General features: G+C 39.6%; 1 protein-coding gene across 6 annotated transcripts in view; it reads right to left on the minus strand.

Moving 5' to 3' along the window:
• Positions 1-16,854, minus strand: part of myo9b (myosin IXB) — a 106,118-nt gene extending 89,264 nt beyond the window's left edge. For 4 of the 6 annotated variants that reach the window (XM_079681091.1, XM_079681089.1, XM_079681090.1 and 1 more), the window contains exon 1: positions 16,432-16,853. The gene's annotated coding sequence lies outside the window, so the exon portion shown is untranslated. Of the gene's footprint in view, positions 1-16,431 lie in introns of all 6 variants that reach the window. The other 2 variants (XM_079681087.1, XM_079681092.1) reach the window with 1 other exon arrangement.
• Positions 16,855-17,493: the final 639 nt, after the last annotated feature.

Here is a 17,493-nt window from a genome sequence, read left to right on the forward strand (position 1 = left end):
ATGAGCTGAAACTTGAGACCCAAAGCAGCAGCGTCCACATGAAACACACCAGAGCAGCGAGGCCAGAGCATGTCTGACTTAATGCGACCCAGAAGGCCCTGCAGAGCCTCCTTTGCTGTTTTGGGATTCCTCGCTGGTTGGTGGTGACAGGAGATTCAGGAGAGTTTCGGGACCAGTCATCTCCGACCATGTTAGACTAATAAATAGACTAGCGGTGGACAAATAAAGCTGAATTAAGATACATTGGATGCTGGCATGTTCTAATGTCTTACTGCATAAAGGGGGGGATGAAACAACATAAGCTAGCCATATATATTACTCTAATCAAATCTAAAACTCTTCAATATTTGCAAAACTCTCGATTTAATTTCATGGTTTATGTTCAAATCTCACGGAAATAAGCATTTTTGCTCGTATCCTTTGAGTTTTATGATAGTAAATACATATCTTTTGATTTGTCGGTGTTCTCAGTCAGACAAATACCTAATTTGAATAAACGTTCTTCTGCTTTGGGAGATTATAACGCCCATTTTGTACAATTTCCCAACATTTTATAGAGGGACTTGTTTGTCGATTGTTCAAAAACATAATCCTCAGATTCATTCTTAATGACAATTATTGTTTTGTTTTTTCAGCCCAGCCTGGAATAAGCCTGTTAAATCGTTGCTAATATTAGCACAAAGTGTTAATCTAATTCAGATGCTCCTCTACAGTTACGGAAACACTTCCCTTCCCAATCAGCAGGACAAACACAACCACACAGCGTGTCTGGAGATGTGGGGCAGCTGCAGTCAGAAACCAGGAAGAGGAGGAAAGGAAGTGAGGGAAGGCGGCAGACAGAGGGGATTATTGTACATGCTCACTCATGTGGGCTACCCTGCTCTAAAAACATTTCCTAAACACATGACTCCTTTGTAGACCAGAATAGTCCCTGAGCTGCACCGAGTTCATACACACTTTAAAGTCCCTTTGCCCTACCGCCCGCTACACACACTTTTCTTTATTCCTTAAGGGAAAAAAAGTTCAGACAGCATTGTGCGGTGCCAAACAGCTTGTGTCTGAAAGCAAACGTCACCGAAGGCTACAAACTAAGGCCTCTGCTTCCTCTGCTGTGTCACCATGTTTTAAACGGTGTACCAATTTGAATACTTGTGTTAGTACACTCCATGGTGTACACTGTAAAAACTTGTGTGTATACATTTCAAATGAGTAGCATTGTCTCAAATCGTACACGGCTGCTGTGCACTCAGCAGAAGTGACGATAGCAGCTGTTAGCTACTCAGCTAGGTAGCTAGTAACTTTATCATTCTAGCAAGCAAGTCATTGAAGACCGCCGATAAACCCAATCAATTAAATGGTGGCTTCCGTTAGACGTAGATAGTGGTATGTTTATTAAATAATACAAATGCATATACACCACTTTAATTTGGAAAGTGTGGGCTCACAGGAACAACCGCAATCACGGCTGCCCTCGCAACTTCTGTTTCGTAGCCAAGTTGGCGAAGTGTCCAATGTTCCAAACTCAGCTTTTTGACCCTGAAAGCACCATCTGGGTACTTGTAGTACACTGCTTTATGCCATACTTAGCCTAGGGTTGCACTTATGCACCCAAATATCCCATCTAAGTACAGAAGTACGCAGACTGAAACACACAAACAATGGGGTTTGATTAAAGCTTTGCAAAAATCCCAATCTACCAACTGAGAAGCGGCGGTATGTCAGTATTATTACTCATCCTATATTTAATGAATGCCTTGACCTCAGTTGGAACTCAAAAGTGGGGCAGAAAGCAGCAGGAGGGCTAGCAAAAAGAGCTTATAATGAATGATGTGTAATGAGTGGGAGTAACAAATGGCGGTAAAAAGCACAATCTCAGACGTTGTAATATAAAATGTATTACAGTTGGTGCAGGAAGTATAATCTGTTGGATCAATCTTCCCTGTGGTTTCGTCCTGATGGTGTTTGGGTGGCTAAGGTAGTGTGGATGATAAGCATCTTAGAAAAGGATAATGTACTTCTAGACCTGTTGGCCATCTGTTTTGATTTCACAGAAGTGGATTGGACAGTAAGAAAAGTGATGCTGTGCAACGTCCCAAAAACTCATTGTACAGCAGAAAGAAAACCCCAGTCAAGCTGTTTTCCAAAGATTTTCTCCTTCTTTCCTTTTTCTTCTAATCTGCACGGATCACATCACGTCTCCTAACACTCCCACATGGGCCGCCCTGTGTGAATGATTTCTGTCAGATGAAATGTAACTTACATATGGAGTTATTCAGCAGGGACCACAGTCAGACTGCAGAGTAAAAATAGAGCAAAAACAAACAGAACAGAGCAGAGACACAGCCAAGGTCTCCCGCTCCATCTCCCTCCACTTGTCTCGTTCTTTCCATCTCTTTCCCCATCTGTGCCTCCCTTGTCTGCTGGGCTTTGCTTTTTTCACTTCTCTTGTCACTCTCCACAGCTCCTCAGGCATCCAGAGCTAAGACATGCCTGCTGTTACCAAGCTGAGGGCACAATGCTGTCCTAATGCTGAACACAAAAGGCTACAAAATGCCCCAAAATGTGCCTTGTATTCATATGCTCAGACGGGAAGTCTAAGTCTGACGTGAACAAAAATGTGTGAGTTCACATTAATTATGTTTTGTGCTGTTTGCCAAAGAACATCAAGCTTTGTCACATAATTACCTACACTGAATTATGAACAGGTTGTGTTTACGTGATCAAACTGTAATCAATGCAATATGGACAAAAAGGGGAGTAAAATACACGTTCTGTTTTGTTAATGCTATTTATTCACCAACGACGGTATTTTCTGCATTGGTCTGTCAACAGGATTACTGTAAAAATACTGACATGACGTTCAGGTGGAAGTGTGTACCATGAGCCATCAAAGAAAGAATAGATTGAATTGATGATAACGGTTTAGATTAGGTGAAACAAACATTTTTTTCCACTTTCGCTAACATTTTGAGATAGGGCCTCTGTGATTCATTGCTGATGTCAGACTGATCGGAAAAATAAACAACAATCTCACCCCCAAGGTCAGAAACTCGTCAACAGCTTTGACATCTGATTCTGAGTTGATGCCCTCGTCAGCGATAACCATCATGCATTGGGCATATTTATCTGTGTCATGCAGGAAGATGTTCATGTTCTGCAGAACTTACGCATGGTGGCAGATGTGTGTTTTCTGTGGTTTTAAGTGAAAGATAACACTGGTAAGATTAGGTAGATAATGGTTATGTAAAGGTGCTTGTTGAAGGCAACGCTTTAAATTAGAAAACAAGTTCAAGTTAGCCTAAAAACTGCCATTTAAAAGCTTTAACGGCTCGTTTCTGAGGATTTTCTTGGTAGAAATGGCTAGTTTCTTAGCTTCCTCAGACTACAGGAATAACTGAAACGTGTCTTCATGCTAAATTTTGGTTAATATTCATGACAAACTCAAACATTGCATTTGCCTGGCGCAGCCTAATGGTGCAGGCAAAGTTTTAAATGAGAAAATAAGTCAAATTGAGCCTAAAAAACTGCCATTTAAAAGCTTTAACGGCTGGTTTCTGGTTATTTTCTTGGTAGAAATGGCTACTTACTTAGCTAGTTGGTTTCCTCAGACTACAGGAATAACTGACATGCTACATTTTGGTTAATATTCATGACAAACTCAAGACACTGCATCTGCCTGGCGCTACCTAATGATGCAGTTTTGACAGATGGACTCTGGTGCAGAGTAACAGTAAATTAGAGCCTCAGGGTGTGCCTCTCTCCATAACCCAGAGCCAAGGGACAGGATCAGTGACCGCTGAGAGGATGGGGGGGAGGTTACAGCTCTCACCACAGCCATCAACCAGTCCGTCACAGCAGTTGCCCTTCCTGAGGGAGAGCTCTGCAGCTGAGGGGCAGAAAGGCTTCAATATGTCACATTTCTGAGAGCTTTCTTAAGGTCCTTACACACCAAACTGACACCAAAGATCACGTCCCAACAGAACGTCGCCTCAAGTCGCCTCACGTCTCCTGCGTCTCGGCCATGTTTCGCACTAGAACACACCGCAAAGACTTCAGCCGACGGCCAAGTAGCACTTACGAACTGCGCATGCGTGAGTGGGAATAACTCTCCTTACCAGCAGGCGGCGGTAGTGTGTATTCGTCATTCAAAAGAGGCAACAACCGGAAGACAGACTGCGTGATAACCGAGAGAAGAAGAACAGACTGCGTGATAACCGAGAGAAGAAGAACAGACTGCGTGATAACCGAGAGAAGAAGAACAGACTGCTTGATACACCGAGAGAAGAAGAACAGACTGCGTGATAACCGAGAGAAGAAGAACAGACTGCTGATATAAACAAACAACAAATAGCGTGTTCCATGTTCCCTCTACAGCGAGAAGCTCATGGGGCTTCCCCGAACCTGTGTCGAGAGCTGGAGTTAAATTAAATCTCAGATGTGCCTTCTTGATAGTTTGCTTGGGTCCCTCACTTCCATTTTTCTTCTCATGCACTGATTCGCTAAGGTGAACAACCAATCAGAGTGATTTCTTTAGCCGACAGCCTCCCGATTCAACATGTCGAATCGGCGGCGGAAGGTGTCGGCACGGCCGAAAAGACACGACAGTGCGGTACACACAGAGACACACCAATGGGCGACACGACGCTCATCGACGGCCCGACATCTATCGACGCCGAAAATCGTCTTGGTGTGGACCTTTAGTCTCAACGTCAACATTACGTCAGCGGCAGGCAAAATAGGGGGAAAACTGGAGGCAAGCAGAAATCACCTCAGAGTATTTGGCTCATGTTTATGTAGAAACTGTCATCTTTCTGTGTTGTTTTTGCCTGTGTTGCCAGAATCAAAGGATGAATGGTTTTTAAATTAAATGTACAGAGACAGCTATGATGAAACGTGATAAGAGGTAAGGATTGGGGTGAGGCGATCATTAAAAATGCTCGAGATGAGGTTATACAAGTATTGTCTTTTGTAGGTGTGGATATTAGGGTTTGGCGATATGGAAAGAAATCGAACAACTTGGAATAGATACAACAAGGACATTTTGGATTATAATCACCAGTTATGTGGATAAAGACAAACAATAGAACAGATAGCTGGTAAATTCAGAACATTACTGTACTTTACACTCTACTCATAATGCTAAGACAATACAGTCTTTAAAAACCAGAAAAAGACACTTTAGATATTACAATATCACAAATCTATCACAATATGTAGCCTCATAACATGATATCAACATAATATCCATGCATGGCCCAACCATAATGCATATAGAACAATTGGAGAACTATAGGACTAAAGGACTGAGGTTGGATGGTGACCCACTTCAACTCTCTTAGAATAGTTGTATAGCCAAAGTGTTCTGTAATAGGCTTTTTCGAAGTGTGTATAGACCTGTTTACGATATACCCTCGTTTCTCCCTACTATATGCAGGTTTCTTCATCATGCGAATGATCGTAGACGTTCGGAGCAAGCCAAATTTTCTTCAGCCAATGTTTAAATAACTGACCAACAAATCTGACCATAGTGATTCCGGGAAATATTCTGCCTCTTTACTTGCAGGATAAGGGTCTTTAAAAGACAGATTTGATTAGATATTGTTTAGAGAAAGGTTGCATGTGTTGTTGATCAGTGCTGGTATTGATGCTTGGAACATTTACCAAGAGAATCAAACTGTGGAGTCATGCAAAGTATATTAAAAACTATTGTCGCCAGTTTAACTATTTCTGTGTGTTTTTAGAGCTGAAATGTTTTGTGTTTGGTTGCTAACGAGTTGCAGGCTCTCTCTGAGACAGATCTGCAACCACAGGAGAGAAATAGCTAACGGAAAGCAGTAACTCATACTGTTTTGTTGAATAAATATCCCAACATAAACAGCTAAATAATTCAGTAAAAAAGCTAACAAGCTATAATCCTGGAAATCAGTGCTGTTGGGCTACATGTAGTACAGCTAGTAAATCTGCTTTACTGTTTGTATCCCTCTCGTTACAATCTCTAAATAGAATTAAATGAAAGCGTGTAATCTAAACACAACTATAGAGAGAACTTTGACATGTGTATTTGAACTTAAATGCCATATTAAAGTCAGTGTTTAAGCTTCATGAGAGTGGTTTGAATCGCTCTTCCATGACGTCAACGGATCACTTTTCACTTCGCTGTGGAAAATCCCTGAAGAAATGTATATTTTGGTTAAAACTTTTAGCTTAAAACGTCGCCTATAATCAGAATTTCAAGAGGCCGATTTGGTATAATCATAATAATCAAAATCAAGCTTTGACGACAATCATCCCGACTTCAATCCTGCGATGATTGCTGAGTGGAGATTAAGGAACGCACCAAACAAACGCAGAGTGAGTAGTAGGCCATCCCTAAACAGTCGCTCTGCATTTTTCCTCACTTATACCCTATCATTACAGCCCAGTCTATTTATAAAGCCCATAAAGTCCAGCCCGCCACATGGAAAAAGCCAAGTTACCAAGGAGTGAGTGGATTTTAAAACATCATCACTCTCCCTCTCCGTAAGTCTCCTTGTGTACTCACGATGGGTTTTAATCACAAGTTTCATCACAATACGATTAAAAGGGAAACGTCCCAATGTTCACAAAGTCTGCCTGGCAACTATTTCAATTTAATTCCTATCAATCATACAATCTATTGTTTCTAATAAATAATACTTTAACGTTTACTATAGTGCCACATTTCTCATGTTTAAGCATATCTTACAGATTTTGATTTGCATTGTGTCGATGCTTTACTTTGCATCAATGATATTGAATCCCTTCTTCTCACAACACCTGTGTTCTTTTAACATTAACGTTTCCTTGAACTCTCCATCTGCTCCAGTCTCTACACAGAATACAGGTCACTGCAGATCCCCACTGCAGCTGTCTGAAGACGCAGGGCTATTTTTTCCTCGTCGTATTTGGCCACAGAAAGGCGGACCCTGGAGCATTCCTGTCTCAGTGTTGGACTAAGCGCTGACACACTGTATGTACACAATAGCTCCGTGTTACCGGTGTCCCATTTCTCCTTTCTGACGTCCTTCTTCAGTCCTGAGTCTATACACACCTCAACAGCTAGCTTTACTGAATAGGTACGCTTAGGTTAAGATGATATAAACCATGCAACAGTAGAAATGTGTACACTGGTCAAATACCGTTTCTAGTGCGGAAGCTATGTTGAGTTATCTCGCCGTATCAGACTCTTGCAGATTAAGCTGCTAAACTCATTTGGGCGGACATTGACAAGGACGGTGATATTGTAAAATCCCGATGAGGAAGAACTCTGGTTATATGATTAGCAGCCATTTGCACAATATTCGGTCAGCTTTGTAAACTGAATATATACTGGTGTACTCAAGTGCAAATGTGTATGTGTTATAATTGCCTTATATTGCCCTATTTGCACCGGTTGACCCTAAAATCTTGAACATTTGAATTAATGTTTCTCTGGAACCTTAAAACTTACATTTTGAGAGTATTTTAGTAGACCATGTTGAGTTTTTGTTATCCAGTGTATTGTTTTATGCAGATACACTAGGAAAATAATCATATATGGTGAAGTACAGTATGGTTTTGTAAAAAATGTAACATTTAAATGTACAGAAACGTTACTGTATAGTCATATATGTACTTGTACATGATGTAAAATTACATATAGCTTATATCCACACCCTTAATTGGGAAACAGCCCATTTATCAAATCCGCTGTCAACCTCTGTTATGAGAAGATATGGAGATAGCGCTCATTCAATGGCTGACAGATAAAAAGATTACAGAATTTGTGCTCCACTGAAACAGCCTAAAGGTTAACCAAATAAAGAGTGACAAAGTATCTAGCCCATCCTAATGTTCTTGGGCATCAGTGAGCACACGTGTAGTAACACAAGACTTTGCCTGTAAGAAATCAGCCTTTTCCTCCTGCAGTAGCATTCAGATTGACTCTTAAAGGTCACCTATCATACTGTTTTTCATCAATATGTTACAAGTCTCAGATATATACAGAACCTGTCTCTGATTGGCTGAAACACCAAACAGATCATTGCAGCATTACCCATAATCCCCTCTGTTTCAGCCATGTTTCCAAAGTGCTGATTCTCTGTCTGTTACTTTAGATGAAAATAAGGAGCCCCTCCCCCACGCCCCTCTGAGAGACATTTAGTTAAAAATAACTTAATGGTGCTCTAGGAGGAGATTCAGGTGATAACAGGGGGGGGGGGTTACCTTGGTTGGTGATTGGCTAATGGTTACACAAGCCAAAACATCATTATGACATCATAGAGTGGCCAAAATCTGATCAGCTCATTTTCAGACAGGTTTTTATAGAAATGGATCAGGACAAAAAGAGAGAGAATCTTTGTTCCTGAAACTTTCAGAGTCTCTTTCCACAGAGGGGACAGAAGAGACATGGAGAAGAGGGGACACATGTTGATGTATAAAATACATGAAAAAGTGGATTTTGCATAATAGGTGACCTTTAAACCCCTCGTATCCTTCTCACTGATGTTCTGCTCAGGTAACCTACATCAGCAGCTGCACAGACACCATGCATGCTGCTCAGGGACTCATTAGATCAAACCCTGTGCTGCTGCAACACTACAGCTAAACCTGTTCCTCCGTCCCTTTTCCGTCAGAGACCTCTGGCCGATCCTGCAGCAAAAGATAAAAGAGGAACCCAAGTAGACTCACTCTGAACTTTGACAACATTCTTACAAAACAGCAGACAGTCTCTACATCTCTGCTGACAACTAGCCAGAAGGAGGAAACACAATAAGGTGTTTTTGCACATATATTCGGGGTTTGCATTATTCATCTGACTGAGGAGAAAGACTGCAAGCCTACAGTATGCAGATTTTACATATAGAAAAAGCCACAGAAAATGTATTCACTAGCTGTCAACTTTATATTGATCGCCACCTATTTTGATCTTCAATTTATTAGTTTGCGTAAAGTCATATATTCTCAGATTCCAGCTTCTTAAATGTGAATATTTTCTGGTATCTATATTCCATTATGACATTAAAATTAATATTTTCAAGATGTAAACAAAACTTTTTTCAGAAGAACTTGCAGTTATCTGTCGTTTTATAGACCAAGCCACTGCCTAATTGATCAATTAATCAACATTCATAATCAAATCAAAATGTATTATAGCCCCAAATCACAAGACATGCCTCAAAGGGTTGTAAAAAGCAAAATACAAACGTCATAGCATAAAAATAATAACAAATATTATACAACATTATACCTCAACATTAGATATAATAATATACACCAACTTGTAATCAGAAACCAGACCCAAATACAACAGGGGTTGGCATGGTCGACATAGAGTCCATTCTACAGTCACCAGATCTATTTCCCACACTTATCCCGATTCATCAAACAGTCGTGAGAAACTAAGGTGTGTTTCCAAGTAATTCTACACCACCCACAAATTTGACCTTGAAAAACACACAAGATAAGACAGACACTCGATAGAGGTGTTGAGAGATCAATGGCCACCTCGACAAAGTTGCTTTTACTATCTGCAATGCAAAGAAAGACCCGACGCTAGGGCTGAACGATTAATCGATTTGAAATGATGCGATTATCAAATCGATTTCTTCTTTTTTTGTTCTTCTTGTGTGTCAGTCATCCACACCAATCAGAAGTGCTGTGCTCCACACCCTTTGTTAACCAATCAGAAGTGGCCCATGATAGAAGGTGATAGACAGATTGATCCAATCACCTGCCAAGTGCTTTTGAAAGTGCCTGCCCTTTCCAAATGGCTTCCAATGGAGCTTTCCTAGATGGTTTGGTGAAACAAACCATCTGAGTCAGGTTAGTAATGCTGCATCACATGTTTCTATGACAGGGTGAATCTGAAACTGAAGCTTGACTTTAAAGCAACCCAACGGAAGTTTCATGTAAGTTTAGTTCTTTCACTCGTAGCTCGGGCTGCGGGGGTGCTAGAGACGGGAGCACGTTGATACGACCTTCCTAGCCGGAGATATGGCCGCATTTTACAATAAACTTCCGTTGGGTCGCTTAAAAACAAATATCGCAAATCGAATCCCAATATCTGTCTGAAAAATCGCAATTAGATTATTTCCCCAAATCGTGCAGCCCTACCCGACGCCCTCTGAAATCATCATCTAAAAATGAAATGATCATACGTCGCCAACCACAAGACGCCTACGTGTACAATCAAAAAACGCCAACGCAGTTTAAATACTTTCATTCTCCGCCTGTAACTTCAGTTAATCTTGCGGGCTGCAGTAGTGGTGTCACAGCAGCTAGTTTGAAAGGTGTTGGAGTTATATTAGTTCCTGTAATGTGGGTCATGTCATGGTCGAAAACAGCTACAGACCTACGGTGATATTATTAGAAACAGACACATACGCAGGACACAGGCACGACATATATGAACAAAGGCTGTCTCTCTTTAATATCTGCACCTCTTCCCACTTTTCATAGCAAAACTGCACAGTTCATTGTATTGTTGTGTCGAGTAGTTTCTCATAGTAGACTGAACGTAGCTTTTTGGTAAATCTGTCTTTTGTGTAAATAATGTTCTATGTCTTTATGCTAAAAATAGGTTTGTTTAAATCAGGGGTGTCAAACTCAATTTCTTCACGGGCCACATCAGCATTATGGTTGCACTCAAAGGGCCGGTTGTAACTTTAAGACTATATAAAAATACATGTATAAATATTTAATATATAAAAAATAATGTATTATTACATTATTGCCTCTGCATTGGATTATTATGGGATAGGTAATAACTTCATAATTAACTACGTCTGAAAGCAGAAGTCTAGGGCAAATATGTGCAAGTCTCTTCAGTGACAATTTCAAACAATGATTTAAAAAGAAAAGCCAAAAAAAAAGAAGTGACCTTTTGAAAAAAAGTCAAATTCTGAGAAAACAGGCATATTTGAGATGCATTGTGGGACATGTAGTTGATGTATCCATATAATAAACATATTATATTCTTTGCAAGGTCTTGTGGGGCCACAGAAAATGAAGTCACGAGCTGGATTTGGCCCCCGGGCCTTGAGTTTGACACCCCTGGTTTAAATTGTGTTTTATAATCGTCTACATTTTTTTGGTTGTTTTTCTTAGAGTTGATCTTCTTTCTGTGTTTATGTATCGGCACCATATACACCAAGACAAATACCTCATGTGTAAACCTACAATAAACCTGCTTCTGCTTCTGCTTCTGATTAGGGACGGGAACGATTAATCGAATATTAAAAATTATTCAGGTATTTTGTTTTTTGGGGGGGGTGCCTACGTTGATTACATATGATTAAATGGAATAATTCAATGTATAGACAGTGCCATAGCTAAGTGTGTTAGGTCTAAAGGTGTGTGTTCTGCTCCGCTCACCGGTCCCTCACAGCGGGCAGAGCTGCAGGTGCTGATCTCTCTCTCTCGCGTCCGGTTATACTTCACTCGCGTTTATGTCCAAATCCATCAGATCTAGCTAGTTCGAGCTAATGGTATGGCTGCTGCCCCTCCCTACACGCAGATCACGCAGACTCAAACCTCATCTTATGCCCACATTCCAGCTGAGAGGGTCTTCTCTACAGCTGGCCTGATTGTGAATCGCCTCCGCACCCCCCTCTCCCCTGAGTAGACATGCTCATATTCTTAAAGAAGAATGAGTATTGAATAGCTGCATTCTGTGCATAGGCCCTGTTAGAGGTTGTTGATCTCTGTTGTCATGGGTTACGTTACCCTAACCCGTTATGCTGTTCGTGTATGATCCCTCTTTAATTTAAAACCAAGTTATGTTTTAAGCATGAAAGCTGTAGGCCTATAGCTGTCAGCTGTTCAAACTGTGATCACCAGTTCAATACATTTGACAAATTCGATTTGGTTTCTATAATTATTGGAACATGTATTTATTTATTTTTCCAAATTATTTTTTTTGTCAACATATTTCACACATTTTGTTTTTTATAGGATATGTACATTTCGGTTAATCCGTGAACCGTTTTTTTGGGGGTCGAATATTCGAATATACACTTCCCAATTCCCATCCCTAATTCTGATACAAACCAACGATCTACATGGTTCGCTAAATCATAGATAACTGCAATAAAACTGATTATAGTGTTATCTGTTTGGGAATGAATATTCAATAACACTTGGATAGATTTAGAGGTTGAAAATAAGCCGGATAATAAAAAGCCTACTCCGAGGAAACCCTTGAACGTGTCCTCTGAGAAATATCTGCACGGCTATGATTGAAGCAATTATCTTTTCCTCGCTGTTTCACACAATTGCATCCGCCAGGACGTGAGGACCAATCACATCTCAGGGCTGAGCTGGAGATGTAATTGGTCTTCCTTCCCCCAACCCCCTACTCTTCCTTCACCACTGTCAGATCTGCAGTGGAGGAGTGGGGGTTTGCAGAGTATCAGCCATTAGCAGGGGGCCATATGGTCCTTTTCTCTCAGAGGTGGCAGAGAGCCTTTCTGGGGACTGCCTAAGTGTTTCTGAGTACTCTGAGGAGGATATGGGCGAAAATTGGCTGCATAGCAACATCATTTGTGGGGGGTTTTGTTTACAATCATTGGAAGATAGTGGGATGGGGCTTCTAAGTGAATAATTAAGTGGATGTTAATAATACAGCTACAGCTAAGAAACCATTCATACGTGTAAAGACAGCATTATGTGTAAGGGCTGCATTATATATAATTTTAGCATCGACATTATTACGATATGTGCAATATCAAGGAAGGACAATTCACTTTAATATGTCAAGAGACTCATTTTTTAGCATCTTGATAAAAAAGGTCACATTATAATCTCATCTTTCATGACTAATCTGCAAGTAAAGGATGTGTGATTCAACATTATTTACTACTAAGGGTTGTCAAATGCGTAGTGTGTTGCTAATGAGTAACATGCCAGCTCTGCATGCGCATAGCCAGCAACCAATCACAGTGATTATAGATTGATTCACCAAACGATCTTGAAATGAACAAGGATCTTGAAATGAACAAGGACCATGAGAAAAACTGAAGATTTTGGTGTGGAACACAATGCAACAGAAGGTCAGTTAGATGGAAAAATCCGATAAAAGGATTGTGAATATTAAAAAACAGCTTCTTGTTTGTCATTGTTGTCAAATGTTATCCAATATTGTGCAACCCTAGTTCATATCTGAACGGTATCAATATTCAGTAACACCGCTACCTTTTTAAATTTCTAAATAATGACTTTAATTAAAATTGTGAGACAGGACACATCTGAGATTTGACTGTAAAGTGTTCTCTGAGGGATTGGGATGTAAATTAGATTTTTGATGTGACAGATGGGGATCTTGACTGTATTGGATACGCCGAGTCTTGATCCAAAGAGTCGTTGGCAGGTCGTACACACCCTCAGGATTACAGATGCCACACACACACACACACACACACACACACACACACACACACACACACACACACACACACACACACACACACACACACACACACACACACACACACACACTTTTACTCCAACCATTACAACTGAAAGTGTTAGACGCAGTTATTCAGCAGAAGAATTCTAGTAAGGTTAATATTTAATGCCTATATCATGTACCATTACAAGTGTTAAATAAATAATAACCATGCCAAGGTCAAACATGTAGTATGAAATCTAATCTACATTTTTTTTCAATGACTTCGAGAGGTCTTGAAGATTCAATTTAAAAATCTGATTGCGCTCATCTTGTTTAATGAGATGTCACTTGCATTTATATTCTACACACAAGCTTTGTAGTTCAATGAGGAAACGTGGTGTGCATAACATCTGTGGGTGTGCAGAGGACCATTGGTTTCCGACTGTTTTGTCATGGTTATTATTTGTATGATTATGTACTCATTTGCGTTAAATATATTATGTGTGTGTTCCATGAACTACAGAAGAGGAATGGAAATTAAATATATAACAAAATAGACTTTACAACACTGTCACTTGCTCAGGAAAATACACTCAAACTAAATTGAACAATGTAATGAAATATGAAAGGATAATTACATCCACTATGTGTTGATTTCCCACCTACTTTTTTGGCAGGGTAACATTACATTTGCTGCACTTCCCATTCATAACCCTACAACAGTTCAATTTGAAAGGTTTCCACTCTTTAGTCTTACGTGATTTAAGTCATTCTGGGTCCAATCATGAGGCTTATAAACACATAGATATATTTTACAATTACTTCCTACTTATTCCACTTTGAACGTGCACAACAGTGTTCCGACCAAAGTGAATCAGAGAAATGGAAAAAGGGAAACGAGAGGGTGAGGAACTCCGAAGTGAAGTGCATATGTGCCTAATTTGAATGCTCCTATGTATGATTACTTTTTTCCACCACCCAGGCATTAGTCATGTAGCGAGAGAGCTCGGTCCTGCAGCTTGTGTGGAAGATTTGGTTAACGTTTGGCGTAATGTAGTACTGTATGGGGAAAAAAAACATTGGAAAATAATCGTTTTTTATTTTGATCTCAAACATACACCCAAGTATTTAGTGAAGACCTCTTTAAATTGATTTGGTGACAGTAGATTCACACGATTACAGACATGAACAACAGTGGGCGGTATTATTGTTAGTGGGTTATGACAGTAAAGGTAAGAAGAGGCAGTGACTGCTGATATTACTCAGCCAGACAGACAGTCAAATTGAAGAAAGTTGTTGTACGGGGAAAAACAGACTTTAACCTACTGTATATCACGTAACAACGCATATTTGTATAAAAGGCTCAGACCAAAACAATTCCATATAGTCACAAAAATAAACCATTCATTTCTACAATAGCAAAACTGTCTCTATATATACCAAGTCTAAATTGTTCTGTTGCCGTATTACATTACTTAACATATCACTGGAAACCATGGCTGTTCTCCACTGTTGACATAAACTGTGCACCACCACTACCATTGAGAGCACATAATAACAGTTATAATACACTTGTAATTTGGGTAAACTGTAGTTGCCCTCTTTCTAGAAAATTCTGGTTAGGATTTACTTTGAGGACTAAAGAGTTTGCAAAGAATAATAAAAAATGTGGACCTTTTGCTGAAGTTCAAGTGACAAAAATAACAAGGCTCTGACATGTAGGTTAGTCACATTTACAACCAGGCATGGGCACATTGCACTGCAACCAGTCAGCCTACATATCACACACACACACACACACACACACACACACACACACACACACACACACACACACACACACACACACACACACACACACACACACACACACACACACACACACACACACACACACACACACACACACACACACACACACACACACACACACACACACACACACACACACACACACACACACACACACACACACACACACACACACACACACACACACACACACACACACACACACACACACACACACACACACACACACACACACACACACACACACACACACACACACACACACACACACACACACACACACACACACACACACACACACACACACACACACACACACACACACACACACACACACACACACACACACACACACACACACACAGCTGTAGTTAGCACTGACCACCAGACTGGAAACATGCTGTAACCAACAATCAGGGGTGGAAGAAGTACTCTGAGTATTTTGACACTGTGTGTAAAACATATAGTTCCAAGATAAAGTGTACTTAAGTAAAAGTCAACAAGAAGAATCACAATGTACTTTAAGTACCAAAAGTACTAATATGCAGAATGGCCCATTTAAGCACTATGTTTTAAATTGTTTTAATTATTGATGCATTCATGTGTTCATAATTTAAATGTGGTAATCGTGAGGTTTATTTGAATTACTTTATATACTACTGGAAAGCCTAACCTATACTAATACATGATTATATATTAGTTTATTTGGATTTTACATTCATAATCTAAATCCGCAAAGTAACTAGTGATTACATATGTAAGATAAATGTAGTGGAGTAAAAAATATAGTAGGTTTATTGTGAAAATACTTAAGTAAAGTAACTATTTTTTTTTTTTACCTGAGTAGATAAATTTAAATTACACCACTAACACACAACACACACTAACTAACTAGATGCAACTATGCTGTAGTTAGTACTTAACAGAGAGGCAACATGCTGTTATCAACAATTAACATAACAGTAACAGAGTTAGCTACAAGCCTCGACGTTGTGTTGAAATTGAACGTTACAATTGAACGTTCAAATGGAACGTTACAATGTAGTGTGAATTCAACGGTTGGCAGTTAATTCACTAAAGCTAGTACACAATAACTTCCTATAACAGCTCTGTCAATGCCTTGTGGCCATAAAACACATATATTTCGACATAAATATACCACAAATAAGTCGATAAATACATTACTGTGCCATATAAACATTCACAGCTCGTACAGTTGAACAGGATTTTACCTTGAACGGCTGTTTGTCTCATTGTCCTGGAGTAATCCTTGTTCGTATTCCACCAACCGGCGAAAAAATAAAAAAAAGATAACCAAAAGGTGGCTTCTTTTAAGTGTGTAGTTCTCCTTTTTGAATGGATAAAAATGACTTGTTTTAAGCAGGCTAACAGTGGAGTGGAGTCCCCCCACAGACAAAGCTGGATTCAGATTGAAGGTTTGAAATCCCGGGTTGAAAGAGAAAAAAAACGACCCCGTTTTAAACGCGTGTATTAAACAAAGAAGAGCAGTTTCTGAGGTTATAACAATACTCTTCTCTTTCCTGACAGACTGCTTCACGCCGGCTAACCAGCTAGCCTGTCGCTACTTCCTTTCTCTCAGCCCAAATAACAGAAGCAGTCTGGGCGGTGAAAAAAAAGTTGAGGAAAAAGGCTCAAACAGATTCAATGAGGCACCCTGTTGATCCGGGTCTTTTACTGCAGAGCAGCGCCCCCTGCTGGCGAGCAGCGGTGGTACTGCAAGCTCACTGCAATGACGCTTAACTACCAACAGGGGAACAATGAAAAAATTATAGGCATTTTGGGTTATTTAGTTCTGTATTAGAATTTGGTTATTTATATTTTTTTATATTTCATTAAAATTGAATATATATTCATATTTTAGATAACATTGGATTAAATAGGAATAGATAAATAAATACTTTTGAAAAAAAATATATAGAAGCATGTAAAAAAGGCATTGGACATTAATTCCAATTAAATTAAACAGAAAATAAACATAAGCACACACTATTAATATAACAACAGTAAAGGATCAACTCAATATTAAAAAATAGAACAAGTTAGTATGTTTATTTAAATATCTCCCAGGGGTTAAAGAAGGATTCTGATTCGGCTTGATTAATCATCGGAATCAAATTAATCAAACTGTGATTTCTTCCCAGTAATGCTATATTAACTTGTGTCTGCCATCCATGTTTTTTTTTAAATTACAATTCTCAAAAGCTTAATTGTGGCATTTCATGATTTCTGAGAGCTTTTATCCTCTTCCATTGGTGCTGCTTGTTCTTCTCTTA

This window comes from Notothenia rossii (genome assembly GCF_949606895.1).
Source record: "Notothenia rossii genome assembly, chromosome: 1".
In the NCBI taxonomy this organism is placed as follows: Eukaryota; Metazoa; Chordata; class Actinopteri; order Perciformes; family Nototheniidae; genus Notothenia; species Notothenia rossii.